Source organism: Wasmannia auropunctata, unplaced genomic scaffold (assembly GCF_000956235.1).
Source record: "Wasmannia auropunctata unplaced genomic scaffold, wasmannia.A_1.0 LD336092.1, whole genome shotgun sequence".
Classification (NCBI taxonomy): Eukaryota; Metazoa; Arthropoda; class Insecta; order Hymenoptera; family Formicidae; genus Wasmannia; species Wasmannia auropunctata.
Genome location: NW_012026798.1, coordinates 2637991 through 2660835, shown reverse-complemented (window position 1 = coordinate 2660835; position 22845 = coordinate 2637991).

Below are 22845 nucleotides of genomic sequence, written 5' to 3'. Positions count from 1 at the left end.
ACTTTAAAAAATTTCATATTTCAAAAATTACCGATATTTTTTAATACTTTCATTCAAGAAAAGTTTCTAAATTAATTCATAAGTCATTTAAAATATGCGTTAAATACGCACGTTAGTTAACTATTTTTCATAATTTGATCTTGCACTTAAAACAACTTTAATGTAGCATTAAGTAAAACAGGAATTACACGGATATGTAGGTTTTTGCTCTCACTACCCGGTAGTAGTTAATCGTGTCCTCACACATGTCACCGCGATCGATTGCCGCGGATCAAACGGAGCGATCGGACAGATCGAGCGAGCGAGCGATCGATCGTGTGGGATCTCCTTGATCGCTGTAGGCGACGATACCGGAGGTACTAGCGATCACGGATGAGAGTGGGTGGAGTCGCGACTCTCGTTGCTCAACGAGAGTCGATGTCCTCGAGAGTTATCGCGATAAGAAAGGCCATCCTAAGGACACGCCCGGCTCCGGGAGAAGAAACGCGATAACGATCGACATCGACTCTCCTGGTACGCGCGCTCTCTCTCTCTACGCACTCTTCATACGATGACGAGAGAGAAAGAGAAAGAGAGATATGCTCGATTTTAAAACACTGCCACTGAACAACTCGTTATCGCAGCTGTTTTACAAGCAAGATATAATACCTAGTTGTTTTAAGATGGGCAGTGAAATTTCCTGATAAGAGCTTTCAAACTGGAAATAGCTAGATAAGAAGAATCCAAACAACATTTGATAAAATTCATATACTAATTAATTAACATATGTTATTAATTCAATTAATTAACATACGTTATAAATTTTTTAATATATTTTTAGTGTGATACCAATGTTGTGTAAACCATCTTTTTTCTTATGCTAATAATATAAATGTAGAAATCTATAATAGATTTTCATAAACATAATTTAATTATGTATTTTTAATTCGTTGTTTCCAAATAATATGTACTTGCACGATGTGATATGCTTGGATATATTTTATTCAAGACATTACATTTCGGTTTATTAGTTTTTTCTAGCAACCAAGAGTTACGAGCTTGTCGACAATGATTTCGTTACGTTTCCGCTTAAGGAGACGTCTGTTGTGTATTTATCAATCTCACCAGTAGCTCACGAAATCGTCTGCTGTCAGTTATTTTCTTACGATTAATTCATCAATTGAAAGAATATTTATCAGTAAATTATTTAAAAATATATTTTACAAAACATTGTATTAAATTTGTATCGAAATTAAATTTGTTTTTTTCTTCAATAAAAATTATAGAACAAATAAATTTATAATAAAAAAGGAACTGTGTAACTAAAAGAATTTTATCGATAAAGATAGTATATGAAAATAAAATTTTTCTTTGTAAAATGAATTGTTTTTTCGAGAGAAAAGCATTCCTATTTTTAAGATATTTATTGTATTTTAATGTATTAATATATTAACTCTAATGTAGCTATGACGTTTGCGAGAGAAAGCAAGACTACCAAGTACTTCCGCTTGTGCATATTAAAACTAATTACTTACATCTCTTACTAGAACTCGTTTCTGAAAGAAATACGCGGTCGATCGACAATTTGGAAATCGTGCATAGAAATTTCATTATTGGTTTCAGAATCTAGTGTTCGCAGAATTTGGAGCGAAAGATGGACCAGTCAGAATACAAAACAATTTATAGATTAACACAAACTTATGTCTGCCTAATTGATTTTTTCTTGTTGTCGAAAATAACAAGAACACCTTCGAAATCTTAAATAACTTTCCGCGTATCATTATCTATTCCTCCGAGAATCCAATAACTTTTCAACTTACACCGATAGAAACATGCGCGAGCACATATATATAGGTACGTTGCTATCCATTCGTATAATCGTTCGTAACGTAATCGCAAACTGAGTCACAGAGTAAACAGAGTTCCCGCGGCGAGAATTTTAATTTACGAAGCGTTCAAGCATCTATTGTCAGAAATATGAAATACATCCTTTCGGATTCCGGCTATTGTACAGTGCACGGTTAACTGATTACGAAACGGGATTATTTACGGAGCCGCGAAGTTATGACTGTAATTAAGAAATCGCAAATCGTGCATTGTGTACTCCGCGCTTACGAGCGCGCGTAAGTTCAATATGAGTGTCGATGAAAGAATATTGTTAAATTGATTTCACATGGATGGAGTCCCCCTTTCGAAACGCACGAACACACACACAAAGGATCTGACACATCTGGGCGCGCTATCTTTTGTTGCCACTTGGCAAATCGGTGCAAAAACAAAACTTGTCCGGATCAATCATCTCGCCCGAAGAGGTAGAAAGCGTTGCAGTGTTGTTCACATCGCTACATTTTCGCTATACATTTGCATGTCCTGTTCGCGAACACACTCGGGATACGGCATATACGCGCCTCATAACACATCGTGTAAAAACGCGACGCCGCGCCGAATCAATTCCTGCCTGTGGCAACACGCTCACTGCATTGTCGACATAACGGAAAGCTGTCGAATCTATGATCCTCCCATCCGTCGCCATCTACGGCGAGTCCGAAACCATTAATCTGAATGGATTATAATCCTCCGAGCGAGCCTTTTAAAGAGCTCAACTGGCGTGCCCAATGTCTTTCTGAACGCTGCATGTAAAATCTTTCTTTTATATTAATTTCCTATATACGTGCTATTTCTCTGATTGCAACCAGCATGCATAATGTATCAAGTAAAAAAGAAGGAATGGAAAATATTAAATTATGAAACATCTCTCTTGACTTGGCAAAAAAATAATAATAATATGAAATAAAAGTTCTTTCAACAAGAATAATATTCCAGATTTTAATCTTTAATCTTACAAACTCGAGTGCAATCTATGAATTTTTTTTGTCACGCCTCTGCCATTACGATCGGGACGTAACGCGATGCTGTTGCGACAGTTGTTTTTGTTCGGAAAACTGGAAACTCTCGGACGAATCGACATCGAAGATCTAGAGAACACCGGGAAAAGAGCGAGAGAGAGAGAGAGAGAGAGAGAAAGAAAAAAAAGGATTAACCGGTTTAATCAACAAGCAGATGCAGATGTCTTCTGCCACGCTCGTGTGCACTTTGTAAATAACCGCGTAATGACAAGCTGCTACCGGGATAGCTCCGACGACGCGACTCCGAAGGAGGAAGAAGGTAGGAGCCGGAGTGGGCGAGGTGGAGGACGAAAGCAGAAGACGAAATGAAATTAAAACAGCGCTGCCATCGTTGACGGGGGCTCATTTATAGAAGGTCGTCATGGCGAAGCCTCACGGAAACCGGAGCAGGTTTCGGTGACCTTGATACCGTCGACGATGATGTTTCTCCTACATCATGATGATCACGAATGTCATATCGAGTCAGTGCAATTACGCGTAAATACGTCTTTCAATATACCGTAATATCAACGTAGAACTATATATATAGACATATTACATGTACTCTTTAGGTATTAATAGAATTAGTTATTACATGGTACCTTTTTTTGAAAGATATAACGCATCGGTATTAAATTTTTAGCGAGAGTGCTAAAGTAACTGGAATAAGTAAGATGAATAAAAAAATCGACGTGAAACAGAACAACATTTTGACATGCTAATAGAAGAAAAAATATATCAGAATCGAGAAAAAGATGAAATCTCTAATACCGCGACGCGGCGCGGAGGGGGATGGCGGGGGCAGGCAAGCAAGATTGCAATAACCGATTTATTTTTAGCATGCACGATATCGCGGCGGGATTCGATCGCGACCCGCGGCGTCCTCGGATCAAAACAATCGAAGCGGGCACGGAGGAGAGCCATCGGCAACGCGAAACTACGCCGCTAATCGGCAAACGATCTCCGCAACGAGCATTGCGCAATACCGCCGCGCCGCGCGGTGGTAGAGGTGGACCGCGATATTTCAAGAACTTTCAGCGGTAGACAAACGCCACGAAATTATAACTTAACGAGGAAGCACTACAGGATACCGCGCCGATAAACATTTTGAAATATCGCGGGGTAACGTAAAAGAGCGCCTCGGGGACGAACGAGCAAAGGGGGTTGCGAGAATCGTGCGCCGATATGGAGATAACGCGAGTAAACACTTACGCGATGCTGTAAACATCTATTCTAATTAATCGACGTACGTAAATATCATTGCCGCGTGTTATCTTTTTTGAAACTAAATAGATATTTAATTATTGTGAATTTTTTATTGTAGATACGTATTATATATAAGAATCAGAGTTTTATTAATAAAAAAATTTCTAAAACATTTTTCTATGATTTTTTTAATTGCAATATTTTTAACATACCACTTTATTTATACGTCATTCTTTTAAAATAAAGCATTTAGTTTTAAAGGCGATACATATATTTTTAAATTATGTGTTTCGATATCATTTACAATCTTTTATATAAAACTAGCAAAAACATTAAGAATATACTTTTAATAAAGAAAATTCGAAATATTTGCTCCATTTTATACTCGTATATGAATAAGTCATTGAATGCAATACCATTGTAAATATTTTAAAAAATGATAAGATTGCGCACGAAATTTTTCACGACGCTGAATACGAACGTTCCGGTGTTGCTTTCAGGAGAAACGGAGTCTGCCGTTGGTTAATATTAATTGGATTACAAAGGGAGATGGAGAACGAGGAGGATCCAGCAGTCATGCGATGACCACGGCGACGGGGGTCGCCGGGGTCACTCCCCGATTGGATCGTGCAGTTTCCACGTAGAAAATCGCTCCGCGTGCTGCAACTGCAACTGCAACTCCGTGCCCCACCGCGGAGTGAATGCCTATTACCGGAGCGAGTGGAAGCGGCACGATCGATAGATCGGACAAAAACCGGGAAAGTCATCGCTACCATTCCGTGCCCGCGATCTGTGATTTGGCCTCTCCTAAATAATAGCGCGATCGTTCGTTAATGAATAAATCAAGTCCAATAAGTCTGGGCAAAATGCGCGTTCTCTCTCGATCGTCCCGCGCATTGTCGATTGCATCCGGCGCGTGCAGGCGAGCGAGCACGTGGCGTTGCACGAGGGCTGCACGATAATATTTCTATTCTTGGCGCTCTCAATCGTAATTTAGACGCATTCTAACAAGATTTTGCAAAGGCTAAAGTAACATTAACAGATCGTTATCGAATGCCGTTTCTTGAAAAGTGTAATAAATCCACAAATTGGAATAAGCCATTCTTTATAACGTTTATATCACCGCGTAACCGAATGATTAAAAAGAACTTTCATTTAGGTATGTGAATTTTTTTCTAACCAAATCGACACGAATAATACAATGGAATGTAGCGAAATTTTTTTTTAAATAGAGTATTTGTCATACCTACATAGAACTCTAACAAAGTGTACATACGTGTATACGTGTGCATTTAACAGTTCGAATTTCCTAGAATCTCTATAAATAGCGGCGAGAGCGTTTCACTACTCGCGATCCGGCAGAATATTCGCCTCGGTAAGGCGATCCGTTCGTACGGTCTGCCGAGCCTCCGAGCGATCCAGAATCTAATCCGCGCGCAGATGCCCCTGGGCTTAGAAAGGCGTGGTGCCACGCCGGTACCACGTAGGAGAGGTGTCGTCACACGGTGCCCCGGGACGACGGTTACTGGCGTGTAGGTGGATCTACTACGTTGCTGTTGTTCACCTCTCGTGTTGATCGCAGCCGGCAACCGTCGTCGCGTCGTGTCGTCGTCGCCGCCGCCACCACCGTGCGGCCGTCCGAGATCACGTTCCGTAATTAGGTCGAACTTTAATGGACTCCGAATAATCGGGCTGTCATCAACCGGATGGACCACGCCGTGCGCACCGAGAGACCCGAGGACCAGGAGTATATTATCTGTATTATTTCTCAATGACGTAATGACGGGGCGGACATTAAGGTCATCGCGGTGTGGTACCAACGGCGGCGACGCGCGACAGCGGGACACGATGAGTCCGTGGAACTGAAAAGGGGAAATCGCGATAATCAACTCGCGTTGCGTAACCCGTGTCCGTGCAAAAAGCGCCGACACATTCCCGAGACGTCCGATAGCGTCGGCTTTTTAAAGCTTCCCGACGAAATCAGCGTCGGTGAATCGCCTTACGGTTCTTTACGCTTTTAAACTCCCTCGATTGCATACTGACGAAGCGTTATCTTGTTTTGTAACTGTTATTGCTGGCGATCGCTTGCCCAACGATTCTCATTGTAATCTGCCGAGAAAAACGTGTTCTTTTTCTTTTTTTTATCAACCGCCGTTGTGCCAACAGGCGGGAAAAATCGTATTTATTGCCACAGAATGGTTGATAAATTTTTATTCGTACTTTCGTAGTAGTATATAAGAAAGGATTTAACGTTCGCTTCAACGTGGCTCCGTCACGCGCTTTCGAAATCGTCCGGTCGGTTAAATTTCGTGCGTCGTCTCTTTCGACAATCGCGACGACGAGACGCGAAGCTACGAGGCAGCGTGATCGCGCGATTTCCCAGCGGAGAAACGTGTCACAATGACACGAACACGTATGCCGCGAGGGATCTCGTCACCGATCTCGCGTGATCCGACGCAGATAAATCCCAGCATCTCGGGCATCTCCCAGCTTCGTACAGAAGGATAGATAAAGAGGGGAAAAGAGAGAGAGATACATATATACATATATAGAACACAGCGTTGGAATAGAGAGAAGAGGACGGAGAGAGGCGGAAAGAAAGAGAGACAGAGAGGCGGCGAGCATTGTGGCGCGATGATGCAACTGCAACTCCGCCCCAGTTTACTCGCGGAGGTCTCGCGTATATACGATGAAGGGAAGCAGGGAGAATAGAGAGGAAGAAAGGAGAAAGAGGCCGCGCGCGAGCGGCATAGGCCGGGCTTATTCACGAGGAACGGACCGATAAATCCGCGAGATCGTTGCTACCTATTCATTATTTTGCTAAACGTCGATCGCCGAGGCGCCAAGGCCATCGCGGCGCGCTTACTCTCCACGCCACGCTGGATTATTCCGAAATATTACATCGATTTTAATGAGGATGCGTGGGTGGCGCGAGCGTTAGAAACGCGCATTAAACGAGCCATGTGTTCCTGTGGCGATATGCAAACGATATGCTCTCCGGTGCATAATTCATGCGTTCGAGAGGATCGGGAATAAATATCCTTCTTCAGAATAAAATTCACGTTTTTGTTGCATGACGTATATGTATATGTACGATAGAACGTCTTATCGGGGACGAGTATGCATCGAGCGCGTTGAAAGGCTAATAGAGGAAACATTTAACGATGATATAGTGAGCTTTAGAAGCCGCGGTTTCGACCGCGTATATACATTATACTTGCGTAAATGGCGTTAATAGATCTCTGATCGCGCCGTCCTCTAAAACGCCGACGAGCGACACTGTGAGTCTGTGACGCCGCCGCCTGCACGTATAACGTCACGCGACGCGAAAGGACGAACGCGCGCATTGTCGCCTCACGGAGAACGTCTTCCTCCGTGCGAAAGGAATTAGATCGAGCGTGCAAATAACGCTCTATAAGTGCCGACATGGCTTTAAACTAACAACGGAGTAACGGAGCACAAAGGAAATGCTTTTATGCGCGCGCTTCGATCAAAGAATTCTCCCCTCCCCCCACCCCCGAGTGTCTATCTGCGAGCGTTCGTCGGGGTCGAGCCTGAAAGTATACGATATAATGCAGTGCGCACGCGTTTCACGATGTATATTTATGATTGCGGCGATCCATTATCTGCCGATGCGATCGTCTATTTAATTACGGAGTGGTATAAATAGACCGTGATAAGCGCGTAAACAGACGGCGCGCGGCTTGCCCAATGCCGGATCTAACAGCGACATCGGTGTAGGAAGATAATATCAGGTTGTACCGTACAATTATCATTATTTACTCGCGGCTTTAATGTCGCTCAATATCCGATATTCCCCCGGTAATTAAATTAATTTCAACATTTTCCACGCAACTGGCACACGCTCGCGGCGCATCGAGCGCGTCTGTCTGCTATCGACGCGAACCGATAACCGAACCGTTAGCGAGCTTTTATAATTAAGTCATAAATTCGTAGGGGAATTAAAACAAATAGAAATGTAAAACGGGAATTTAACTCGTTAATTGAACTACGCTTCCATGGTTTCCTGGAAAATTAGTAACGATAAGATATAAGGCAAATAAAAGGTTTATAACTCGTCTTCTCGTTGCGAGGATAAGATATAAGGACATAAACGTCGAGGTACGTATAAATGAAATAATTGACACAAACAAAATTATATAAATGTGCTTTAAGTAATGTGACAACTCGTCCTCGCGTTGACAAAAATCGAATGATTTTTATCGCGCAGAGAAAATTAACGGTAAAATGCATGTGATCAAAATGTACCACAATTAATAGCGAGAGAGAGAGAAATGAGAGAGGCCCTCCGCCCGATTTATCGCAGATAGTAGATACTCTCACTCGTTAACGCTCGTCAGAAGGAGAGCAGAAAGAGAGAGAGAGAGAGAGAGAGAGAGGTGGGGGGAAGGAGGAAGAGCGGGAAGGTGAGCGAGAGCGGCTCTCACGAGGGTCGGAGGAGAGTACACGTGAGCGCGTTGAGGAAGGCCGAGGGGGCGAAGGACGGTAAAATGGCGATAAATTTAGTTTAACGTTAGAACCGAATCGCGCGCGCGTTAGGGCTGGTAGGTGTAGGCGGTTGTATTGCCTGCGCTATGGCGACCCGCCGCCGCAGAGGTATTGCGCGCGCGGAGCAGCAAAGGAATTTAGCCTTATAAATCAGCAACATGACTGCGCGGCGTGCCACACCTTTCCCTTCTTGGGGCAATCACGAGTCGTCACCGTATCGGCAACATCCCCGGCCGGCGCGCAGAGCGGCGCAGCCTGCTCGTCCTCTGGCGCGCGCGCGCGCTCGCGCGAAGTCACTCGGTCTCTCTTACGTGGCGGCCGTAGGGAATCTTTCGTAAACGCAGCCGAGAGAGCGCGGAAAAAGATTCAAAGAGGATCCGAGAAGTACTCGGACACATCGACGTCGGGGAGTAACGGTAAATTCTACGGGGTGGTCCTGAACTGACATCACGTACCTCGAGGGTTAATCTTTGTAAAAAAAGATGGATCTCCATTTTTTTTTAAATAAAAATTGTTTTTATCTATAAACGATTGGAATGGAAAAAGTTCTTGCGCAACGTGAGCTTTCAACGTAAGAATTCGAACGAACGACGATACTTTATCTTGATTAATACCGTTTTATATAGACAAGACTTTTTTATTTAATGTATAATTATTAAAATATTTGTTTATTTTTTGAAGATTGAAAAGTCATGCAAAAAAGGATCGTCTTGATTTTCTTTATAAAGTGCCGTTACATGAAGTTTATGCGGCAATTTAGATACGCGATACAGAGCTCATTTCGATATAAAGTATCACGATACCTCTTCGCTGTTTCTATTCTATTCTACGCTTCATTACCATATAACGCGTTAATTGACAATTGCTCGTTATTAACCATAATTACACGTTACTGACCGTAAAATGCATAAACGATTTTTTTTTCTCTTAAAAAATCTTTAGAAGTAATATTGCTTGCATAAAGTTTATTCTAAACGCATATATCTTTGCAATTCTTGTTCACGTAAATAATTAATATTAAGTACTTTGAGTATACTTATCACTATGTAAATTAATCGTAAACTTGTTTATTATGTCGGCGAAATTTTCAATCGCGAGGTTCTTTCTCTCGGTAATGATAAAGAAGTTTACTGTCGACACGCGTACAAACGCGTCTCTATCGATGATACTTATGCGATACGAGATTTTTCTCGCGGCAAAAAACGAGGTTCGAAGAAGTGATTTTCAACAACGGAAACCGAACGCGAAAGTATCGTAAAACGTCCCTTTCGGCGACAAGAAAACCGACCTGACTGATATTCGATGTAAAAACGAACAGAATAAGTGCGGAATGTGGGACAAACATCGGCGGCACATGCACTGTTAAATCTATTGTTTCAAATTGAACCTTATTTAAGTCGCCACTGCTCCTACTTAATAAATAGTTATTTTTAACTAAAACAATATAGTTACTTTTAAATAAAACAATAGAATTTAACCCAAATTTGGGTTAAATTTAAACTGTTTTAAATTATTTAACTCCATTGTTTTAGTAAAAAATAATTATTAAATAGAAGCAGTGGCGACTTAAATAAGGTTCTGCAATTTAACATTATAGATTTAACAATGTGTGAGAGCAGAAAAGCAGACAAAGCTTCTACCTCGAGCCTTTATAATGGATCTCATTTTTTTTTATTGTGCTCACATTTTTTCAATTTGTTAAAGTCAATTAAAAAATTTGCATCAATAGAATCCGCGATAAAAATACGCGACGACGTGCATATTAATGTGCCTTTTCTAGCACGATTAATTCTCGCTCTCGAGATGTTATTTGCGTTACACGTACGGTATCCACATATAATAGCGCCTTAATTGAGACGTCCAGAGGCGGAACATCGATTTGTACACGGTGGTCGCCATCGAACCTCGATCATACGTTAACTACGTACGCTCCGCGGACGTCGATAACAAAAAAATACGCATATACGCTCCTCGTTAATAAAGTATACGGGGGCGACGGTGCTTCATTAATAATCGCCGTTTCCTTCGTTAATCTGGCGGAGAGCGCGGCGTAACGTGTCCGAGAGCAGACCGGTTCCGATCGGCTAGAGAGTCCGTCTTAATTGGCTCCTGCGGAGAATACCCGTATTATAGTGTTGTGGGTGCACAATGCGCTCCAGTACGTACCGGCCGGTCGACGTGGACACGTGTGAACCCACGCATGTACACGTGCATACAGCAGCCTTCGACGAAATCTTATTACAATTCGAGTCTTCCGTATAGAAAACCTCCCCCGACCGAGCTTTTTTCCCTATTAGCTTTAATGGAAAAGCTGGAATCGCCATCAATTTAGAGGGCAGTAAACATAAAGAATAAGTACCGATGTGCGTACGTAGGGCTAGAACGCAGCGGAGCAAAATGATGATGGCAACGAAAATCACCGACCATATTGCGCACGTTTTTGTTGCTTTTACACATTTTTATCGTTGATCCGACCGGTATAACGTGGTTCTTTCTCTGCTTGCTTGAAATTCAATTTCCTTTCCAAGCGCAGTTCTTGTTGGCATCAAATAACAAACAAGAGATCAAGTGTGGATTTAGATATTATTTGTTTCTACTTCATCTACATTTTGTTAAGATAAGGGTATAACTTAATTTAATTAATTTTATAAAAATTGTATATGTATGTATTTGATAACACTTATTTATGTTATCAATTTTTAGATAGATAGTTATTTTCTAGATAAAATATGTAAAAGTATTAAAAATAATAAGGTTACAAGCTTTTCTAGACTAATAAATCTAGATTATTATAGATATATTAATAAATAAAGAAAAATATACAGGTTTTACTAATAAAAAATATATACACGATGCATTACTATTTGATTAGGAATACTTAAAAAATGTGATAATTATTAGTGACTTCAATTTTTGCTTCCATTTCTTTAAAATAAATATAAGTGTATATAGAGTATAATATAATGCGATCATAATAATTTATCTACTTTTTTTAAACAGTATTGCACATAGAAAGTAGTATTAATCCTGTGAGAATTAATACTGCTCTTTATTGTGAGTCTTTAAGAATCGTAGTCCGTAAACTTTCTAAGCGCATTCCAGGATGTTACCTATAGGTACCCAAAGGACACTGCAGCAGTATAGAATACTGCTCATGTACAGTGTACGAATAGCCGGATATCGTCATGTTATTTATGTTGAGAAAATGTCTCAAAGGACTTTCGTATTTAAATCTTCGTATTGAAATATATATATGTCATTCGATATTGATATACCATAAAATACGAGTATAAATAATTTAATACCAAGTCAAGGCGTCATTACGTGTTTCCTGTTCTCTACAGTAGAGTTTCTTATAAAACAAAAAGAAATATAGAAAATCATCTACACTTAGTATCGTAAATCTGTTATAAAGCACAATAATTCAAGCGCATTACCGGCCGATTGTAATCAGGTTTGCCAGAACGGGGGATGCGTGCATGTACGCGCCGCGCCGCGCCGCGGGATCTCTCGGGCGAGCAATTCACACGTTTCAAGATTCAAGCTGCTACCCGGCAGAAGTCCGGGTAATGACGATCTTAAATACGGATAATACCGTTCCACCTATTACGGCGGTACACTTCTCACACCGTGGAAAAGCAGTCGCGCCGTCACCGGCGTTGTGTTTGTCGCCTAGAAAACCGGCCTGTGGAGCCGCATATGCGTGACCCGTCCTTAAGTATCCGCGATCCGCGGGGCCGGGCTAAAGGTAAATGTTAAAAGAGACACGTCGTGGCACGCCGATCTGCATAATTATATTCACGCGTTACATAACGCCGGTTATCCGGTTATCTGACGTCGTTGTACGTGTACCGTTTCACCGTGAAATCTCTTCGCTCGCTCGCGTACGTACGTACGTACGTACGTATGTACATCCCGGCCGTACGTACGCCTATCTCACGCGTGCGAAGTGTTCTCACGGGGCGAAGGGACGGCCAACTCCGTGAATCACCATGAGCGACCACGCGCGTGTGCAGGCTTTACGAGGCGTTTTCGGTACCGACCGCGCGAGACCGAACACGGTTTCGACCTTTGCCTTCGAGAAACTCTCTTATCGCCGTATTCTCGCTACGCAACTGATGTACCTCCCTACCTCGCCGCGGAACTTATTCGCAGGAGAGACTGTTAGCAAAATGTATTGTTTGGCGACGAAAAGTATCTAGGAAATCTACGATGTCACCTCCTCTCTCGTAATATCACGTCCATTGTAATATTACGTTATACGCGTATACGCGCGCGGTTAATAACGCGCAGAATTTTCTCCCACAAAGGACAGATGTGGTAACGACAAGATGCGCGAGAGAGATTGTATGTAAATAAACTCGATTCACTTCGTGTAGTCCGATACGTTCTCCCCGTGTGTGCGCGCTGAATATAAGTACGTGTATAACACTGAAGCAACAGCGGGAGGAATGTGCCGCGCGCTTATAACGCTCGTGGAAAACGCATTGGATTTCGAGGAAACTTCCCGCGGAGGATCTTGCGCAATATTTTCTCCTGCCAGACTGTGACTCACTACTCCGGATACCAAAAAACGGATCCGAAGTACTGGATGTACACAGCGACAGTTCGATCGCGTGGCGAGCGAGAGAATTGAACGATCGTGTAACAAAGAAGAGATTTCTGATATGCAATTTTACATGTGTAAAAATATTTTTTAATGCGTTGCACAACTTGTGTACACTGTGTGAATAACTTTAAATATTAATTATTCAATTACTTAAAATCAGCATACCTAATAAGCATCTTATTTCTTCGACAGATCTCTTACCAGAGAAAAGAGAATAAGAACAGTGCAATTCGAGCTTGATTTATATCATCTACATGTTAAATCTGTTAATGAAATTGTCAGAAAATAATTGAAATATTATCGGGCTATCTAGGTATCGATTCGTTGATAAAGAAACTAAACATTTAATATTACATACGGAGCATTAAAAAAACCGTAGAAACTGGAGAAGGATAAAAAGCGAGCGAGAGAAAGAGAAAAAGAGAGAGAAACAGAAGTAAGAGGCCGAAGATGCAGGGAACGAAAAGGAGAACGAAGCGGATCCTGGCTATAAGCAAGCAGACAGTCACGTTGCTGACTGCCGGTTCGCTAGGCTGCTTTCCTGGCGACACGCCCTGCCCTGATAACACCCACACTAACAAAGATAACCCGGTATTAATAGATGTGCGTCCTGGCGCTTTCGCAATTCCGGCTGCGCACGACCAGCTCTGCCACACGGATACGCGCATGCATATATACATACGCCCGCGTGTAACAATCCCGCGTACGTGTGCATCGCGATCTACAGCGTAATGTAGCCGCATCGATTGCACCTACGACGGAAACGTGGAGAACAAGAGTAGAAATACGAGATATCGCCTCGCACAGAGGTGCATTATCTTCTCGCGCCTGGCGAAGGTAATTTTGCGTCATACCAAAAATTGTGTATTTAATATTGGTATCGGCTTAAAATATACTATATTTAATCAGAGGGCAACAAAATATCTCTTGTGCAGGCAAAACAATCTATATCCGTTCTTTAAAAAAAAAAAAAAAAGAAATCGGACTGGACGGAACGATAAAAGCGTGAGAAAGCAATCAAACACGAGACGATTAAATGTTTCCTTAATGACACAATAGTTTTCTCCGTTTCGCAATATACCGGGTGGCCTGTGTAACCGCGAGCGGCTTGCGTCGCGCGAAGGAAGAAAAACGATCTGCTAGTTATCGGGAGGACAGCAGGAGGAGGGAGGGGGGGAGACTTCGGTAGCCCACAGAAATACGGTAACGACCGCTTGTTACCGCAACGATATATTTTCGCGCTCTCGCACTCCGTTCTCGGATGCATTTAATGTGCGGCTCTTAAACGGCCGGCAGCTCGCTACTACATGTTAGAGTGTCGCCGGCGAAGCGGGTCGCGGAAAAGCTGATTTGCGCCACGCCACGGGAACTGGTCGACGCCGCGCCGCACGGCGCGCACACACGTTGAAGACGGAGAGAATTCCTTACGTCGGACGGAGAGAAAACGAGCGCGCGGCTCGTTGAATTCGCTTCCACCCGGCGCTATAACGATAATTATCAATTACACGTCGCACACATCGCCGGCCGCGCAAACTAATGGCGGCGGCCGTGCACGCTCGCACGCATCTGCGTGCACGCACGTATGTACCGCACATGTGCGTACGCGCCGATAATAATATAAGTATGTGTGCGCGTTTTAAGACGTAATATATAAAATTGCGCGCGCGGATCGCTTAATACATTTCCGAGAGAAAAGTTGCGAAATTTGCAGATTAAATCTGATTGTTTTATACGGCGATTCGTTCCACCTTGAACGTAATCGAGTTCTTGCGAATTATCGCACACTCCGTATACAATAATATGCAATATACATATTATGTACTTCTTAAAATTTTATATAATATCAATAAGGTCACGCCTTGCATTTCTCTGGAAAAATAATGTAATTAACAGCTACTTTGTTTAATTCCGAGCAGTTATCGTTGTTATTATTGAATATATATACATATATCTGTGCAGATTAAATTCCAGTCATTCCTGCAGCTGATTTTTGTCACTCCGTACATTTATAGTAAACATTTACGCAAACACAGACGTCGATTTATAAAATTTTGCAGCTCGACTGAACTTGTTACATATTATTAAATCCGCGTCGTACGCAAGACGTCCTTTAAGTCATGCCCTTATAATAATTATAGTAACATGCAAATGCATACCGGTCAAACGTGCAAGGCGCAATGTCTTCGAAGCGTTATAGAAACTAATTGATATCGCGGGAGTCAACCGGTCTGACAACATTAATTTGTCGATTGCAGCAAATATAAATGACTTCGATTCGCTTATCCGTCACTTTAGAGCCGCGTTAAAGCCGGATCGTAGCGCCTTTTTGCCGCGGTATTAGTACACGCATACGGCGACCGGAGCTATCGCTACCGCTTGCTTACTCCCTTTTTTCCCTTCTTTTTGTATCAGGCGTGAGTTCTGGTTTCGCAAACAGAACTCGTTATTTCGTTATTAGATTTCCCTGCGACTTGCTGTTACTTTAGGACCGCGCGTTAAGAAATTCACTCGCGTTTATAGAAACGTCAGATATATTCGCAACAGAGATAGAGCGACTTTTGTACATCATCCTGTAATTTTCTGCTACCAAGATACATGTGAAATCGCGCCGTTTATTACTGCAATTAATACATGTATCGTTTAGCAACGCTCGCTTAAATCTTAAATCACCGAAATACCACGGGTCAGATTCCAGGGTTGAAGTATAGCATTAATATCAATACGAAGGTACGGTACAAAGTGCAGCATGAAAATTGCATGGTATCTCATCATAGGATCTTACAGGGGCATCGAATTCCTAAGTTCGTGATATCAATCGGCGCAACCGACAGAACGTGATCCTGGGAAAGAGACGCGCCTGTTTTCTTTCCTCCCGAATTAAAACGACCGTAAACGCCGGATATTAAGGTGGACGCGATTACGTACTCGTGAAATTATCCGCATAAGGTAATTAACAAAAATTACGTTACGAGGAAAGCCTGCTTTTCACGGAAGGCACTTTTACCAGTCAGACAAATACAGAAAGAAAGAGAGAAAGAAAGAGAGAAAGCCGTTAATCGGATTACTCGTTTCTCGTGTAATGGAGGCGAGGGAGAGCCGCGATCTCTTGAAGCGAAGGAAGTCATCATGTTGCAAATGACCTCTGCCTACCAGCGGAATTAGCGGATGGTCTTCAATCCGGGAGTAATTGTAGTGCCACGTAAGAGATACTTACGCCCGGCAGCGCGATTGCACAGATCCCGCCGAGTGCAAATCCCTAAAGCCTAAGTATAGAAAGGAACTTATTGTTCCGCGCGCGAATCCATGCAGACAAATGTTCCAAGATGTTCTAGTCAGTAATGTAATCTCAACTTTTTTGCTGCTTAATATACTTAAGAATTAAAAGAATCATATATTAAATAAAAAACACAACTATATACTGATTTCAAAAATTTCCAACAATATTTCCAGCGGCGAATCAAACGTCTCTCAAAGGAACAATGCTCTTTGAAGCTATAAAATACGAATCTTTGTTATAGAAAGGATATAATGAGCTACGAAAATCACTTTCGAACGCCAGTGCTATCAAGCGATATCTGAAATTCGATTTATGTAAAAGATTGAGGGATAGGGGACTTTTCTCCTATTTGCAATACAAACATCGATCTATCCTATGTGTTTCTCATCGAGAAAATTGCCGTAGCGCTTCGCGAGTGGACATACGTTCGCGGAGGAAACAAGTCACCAACATGATATTCCAATTAATCGTACGTCAGTGCCAGCGCAATTAATCAATCGGGTCGGGTAACGGCGCTAGTTTTTGCGATCTTTAATCGGCAAAACCTTCGAGTTGACACACGACGGCGAGGCGCGGACCGGCGCGGCGTTAACTATATGCACTTTGCAACATCACGTCACCGCGCGCGCGCGCGTGAGAGAGAGAGAGAGAGATCTCTTTTTTTTAATCTCACTTCGCGCGCGGTATCTCTCGAAAGGGCGAAACTCCCGGGTGTGGAAGGACGATTTTTAAAGGAGACCCGCTCGCGCGCGTATCTGCGTCATAGATCGCTATCTACTCAAATGAATCAGGTGCCGGGTGCACCTTCTCGTTCTGTCGATTTTTTTTTCTCCCCTCAGCAATCGCTATCCCTCTCTATCTCCCCCTCTCCCTCTCTTTCTTGCCTCCTCTCTCGCTCGGCGCTTTTTTTTCTCGCGCGACCGACCGGCCTGCAGATCTGCTTTCGCAATTAGAACTCGTTATTTCGTTGCGCCACGTTTCCGTATGCACTCGTGTCCGCCGATAAGACGGACGTGTGTTGTACTGCAGTAGGGTTGCCCGATTTGCGCCACCGTGCACGGTTTCGCGCGAGAGTTCGTAAAAGGATTTGAGTAACAGCACGAGGTTCTCCCCGATAAAACTGCGCGACCTTTGGCGCCCGTCGCGTAACACGTACGTCATCGAAAAAATTGCCGAGTTTCGACTTGGCTCCAACTCGAATAACACGTGCTCGATTCACACTCGCGCTTATGCAGCGCGAAATGTTTGACGTCGGTCGTCTGACGTCAATGAACTTAACGAAACGTTATCTATTCCTCGACATAACCGCGGTATTAACAACCAAGATGCGGGTGATAATTTAATAGACAATTTCATCCAAAGCGAGTAAAACTATTGCTGTATAATCTGATTATTAGAAGGAAAGCATTGTCGATTACGAGAGCACACGACGTTAATGTACCTCCGCGATATCCTTGTATTGGGGCAAGGATACGTAAATTAGACGTTTTATAGCGTAGATTGGGCTTATTTGCATGTTGCTTAATCCCGGTACAACCTCCGACGTTCCATAAACGAACGATGTGTCAATTGTGCTTCGGAACACCGAGGATAATTGGCTCGTGTTACGCGAATATTGGATAATTAACATACATATAAATACATTAGCGCGCTCTTTTACACGGCAGTTAGTATTTCATGAGACTTATCGGGAGTACCTTATTATGGCTTATCAGCCGGTAAGCTTTATAACGACTTAACGAGTTACGGATCGAGAGGCAGATCAGTGTGTGATAAATTCCGCCCCGCTACTCCCGGTATTCGATAAACTAATTGACCGATTCGCCAATATATTTTATATATGTATATATACATATATAAACATGGCACACACATATATATTTAAGTAAAATTTTATATATAGATGCTACAAATTGTATATATATATATATATATATATACAATTTGTCGCAAGTTTCAATTAATCGTCCCGTTATCTCCTACACATACGATGGACCACCGTTAACAGGTCTATTCCATCTCGAATATATATTTTCACACGCGTCTCTTGTTCTTTTCTTACGGTTTTACACTTCTACGAACGGGAGATTATACCACGAGTTGACAGGAGATGCCCTGCAGGAGCAAACTAAACGACGAATTCATCGCCATAATCAGTAATTTGCTATTACCGATGCTTATCTAACTCCGTATCGAGTATTAACAACTACCGCTAATAACGGCTAATTGATAAGCTCTCGCGAGAGATACGCGTGGAATCTACACGCACAAGACACGCGTCAAACAACACCGAGATCGTTTTCGCGTAACACGATCATTCTCACGGCCAATTTATAGTACGTCTATTTCTCAGGAATGTTAGATTGAGTGAATTTGCAATAGCGTTAATCGCGTACAACGCGCAAAAGTCCTGTTCCGCGCAAAAGAAGATCACACGTACCTGTCATCCGTGATTACTAATTTTATTGTAAGCGTTTTACTGTCGAGCAGCAATAATCTGTTCTCGTGTAAAAAAAATTGAGATGGATAGGATGGATCGGTTTTGCTGCTAATCCATGAACTGCGTCAGTTCGCGTTCGGGAGAGAAGAGTGAAGAAGGTACAAGGAGATAAGAAAGGAAGGGAAAGATGGCGTGGAGAAAAAGGAGTAGAAAAAGAGAGAGAGAGAGAGAGAGAGAGAGAGAGAGAGAGAGAGAGAGAGAGAGAGAGGAGTCCTAAAGTCACGGTTCACGATAGCAACGTTGGGCAACAATCGCCACCGGGAATCGCGTGCTCCAGAAACGTTTTAACGAAAGTCGCCGTCGCCACTGCCTTTCAGTGGCAACGACACGTCACCTGTACGAATCCATTACTCTCCGCTAGCCGAGATTCGCCTTTCCTCTTCATCGACAACGGAAATGAAAATTGTCCGACTGCTTTTTTCGAGCTAACCACCTCTTAATTATATAATAGATACAAATTGAAATTTTAGGGTATTCGTCGCCGCTAGTCTTATTATATTATATTTTTATATGTTTATTTTGTAACTTTGAAGAAAATTAAAACTGAGATTTTGTACACAAATTTTGCCAGCGCTGCTATCCATTTGTTTTTCATTTATTATTTGTATAGGTATATTTTGTATAACACATAGGCATATATTAGTATATTTTGTATAACAGTTGTATAACAAATAATAAATGATAAATGAAAAAGAAATGCATAACAGCGACTTACACAAATAACAAATGATAAATAAAAAAGAAATGGATAACAGTGTTGGCAAAATTTGTGTGCAAAATCTCAGTTTTAATTTTCTTCAAAGTCACAAAATAAATATATAAAAATACAATAATTTACTATTTAGAACAGATTCTTTTCATTATATCTGGCTTTAATCCCCACTCGAAACTACATCGTCCGGAGAACTCGAGCGGGTGAGCTGTACACGAGGATTTTGCGAAGAACGAGTGAAAGCCACGCCGGCGGATTACGCCGGCCGGACCGTTTGATGAAATTCTCGGGTTCGCGAAAATGTGGGGCGTACGATAAATACCGTACAACTTTATAACGAGGGGAAGCCGGTAATTAAGGTAAATTTAAATGCACGTCCGAAACAGGTTACGCCAGATACGTAGCAAACGCTATCTCGAAGGATTCATCTCCCTCGCATTTCTACATGCTCGTTCCACTTTTTAAGCAATCGTGTTTTATTCTTAAAATAATTATCTCGATTATCATTGCAAAATTATTATTAGAAAATTGTATTCTCTTTAAATAAATGTTAATTTGATTATATTAATAAAAGCATATGAAATATTTAAAATAAAGTATCTTGAGACAAAGACGATTCAACAATCACGTTTTAATTGACTTGTGAGATAGTTTATTCATTCGATTGTGACGCCACCGAAATATTCGGACGACTGTCTTGAAATACTCCGCAATTGTTAAGAAATAATTACCTCGTATATAGTTGCTCGGCAATTGTTTAAGAAATAATTACCTCGTATATAGTTACTCGGCAATTGTTAAGAAATAATAACCTCGTATATAGTTGCTCGGCAATTGTTAAGAAGTAATTACCTCGTATATAGTTGCTCGGCAATTGTTAAGAAATAATTTACCTCGTAGTTGCTCCGACGTCGCTCGACGCCTCCCCCAGGCCGGCTCCTCCTCTCGAGGACCAAGGATGTGCTCGTTCGGTAGCGATGTTTCTAAAATATTCAAACGACTATCGTTATTATCATCGATATCATTGTCTCGTAATACTCCCGGAATTCGTGTTAGGAAATAATTACCTCGTGGTTGCTCTGACGTCGCTCGACGCCTCCCCCAGGCCGGCTCCTCCTCTCGAGGACCAAGGATGTGCTCGTTCGGTAGCGATGTTTACTAAAATATTCAAACGACTATCGTTATTATCATCGCTATCATTGTCTCGTAATACTCCGGAATTGTTAGGAAATAATTACCTCGTGGTTGCTCCGACGTCGCCCGACGCCTCTCCTAGGCCGGCTCCTCCTCTCAGATTCCCCCGTCGCACAATCACTCGCGGAAAAAAAAAAGGTCATCACCATCGCGCGGCACTTTGCGAGACACTCCCGATACGCGACGCGTAACAGATAACGCGGAATGCGCGAAATATCACTGATAAACGAACGATCACTCGCGAAAAACGATCGATTACCATCGCGCGCGGCACTTCGCGAGAGACGCTACCGGTGCGCGACGCGCGATACCGCGAAACGCGGTGAAATATTGCTGATAAACGAACTACTTCGCGTTACTAGAGTCGACTATTCGTGTCTTATCAAGCACCCTCAGTGCGGAAATGGACAGGCAACAGTTGAATCGGCGAGAGATTCAATATTCAACAACGCGACGCGACGCGTATTCGAATCACGTAGTCATTAAAGAGGTTAACTCGCCCGGTACTTCGCGACGGTACGACACTTTATTCTCTCATTGCCTGTCGCTTCTAGCTTGCGTTAAACGAATAACGTGCGCGGACTATTCGCTTCGAACAGCCGTTATCAATCGTGAGAGTTCGTTAATGGTGCGGAATGATGACCTTTCGTAGTAAACAACTCCGAAACGCGACTCCAAGGGCGGGCGCGCGCACGAAACAACACTCGTCCGGCTCGTCCCGATCGCATCACTATGAATTTAGCTGCGCGTACCTACGACAGTGCGGCAACCTTACGTAAACGCGAAAAGAGCGCGCGGTTTGCATTACGCTCACCGTATAGTACAAACGCCCATGACCATATTATCCGTGCAGGGGTCGGTAAAATAACTGATACTTATTTAAAATAACAATAAAATATATAAAATAACAATAAATTCTAGAAACTTATTTAAAATAAAATATCGCAGCGACCAATAAAAAACTGATACGACTTATTTAAAATGTGAAAAATATAAAATAAATTCCAAAAACATATTTAAAATATTAAATAGAAATAAATCAGAAGAAATTATTTAGAATAATAAGTACTAAATAATTCTTTTACTTTTTTTTATTTAAAATACATATTTTAAATAATGTTTTTTTTTTAATACGATCAATCCCTGATAAGCAGAAGTCGGTAAAGTAACTGATATTAACCTACTTAAAATAACAAATATAAAATAGATTTCAAAAACATATTTAAAATATTAAATATGTATTAATATGTATTATTATTTATGCGTACAACTAATAATTCATGCGGAACGCAGTGCTACCATTGGGGTTTGTTATTTAATATTGCATAATATTTTAAATAATATAAAAATATAAAAGAATAATATAATATAATATAGCAAATTGTTAATAATCGTATATTGAACCAAAAATACGAAAATCTCGAATGCTATGAGAAATAGAACAAAACAACACAAAATTGTCGACTAATTTCGCAAAAGAATTTATCAAATCTTACGAGCGATTTATTCTATACTGATTTTTCTGTTTTTCATTTACATGTACACGCACAAGATCTACAAAATTTAACTAAAAAATGCATAAGATTATGTGTCTAACTTTGAGTCACTTTTTAAGAAAAACTAAGAATTATTTAATTAAATTTTTTTGAATAATAATTATTAAATCAATATTCTACAACTTTCTTTTTCACAACTGCATTTCACATTTTTGTAAATTCTTGATGTTATTATTAGAATATACATATTAAGTACAATATTAAAAGACACGTGCACAATATTAAAAATTCACTAATTAAACTTATATAATAATTAGGAAAGGGTTAACAGTTTTTGTTTACGGATACTAGAAGGTATTCGTAAATTTTAGCCTTATCAGGAAATTGAATAATACGAGATATAAATTTATGTAGAATTCCTAGGACTTCTTTTATTTCCTGAATTACTTTCCAGGTCAGTAAATATGCATCGCGCGCG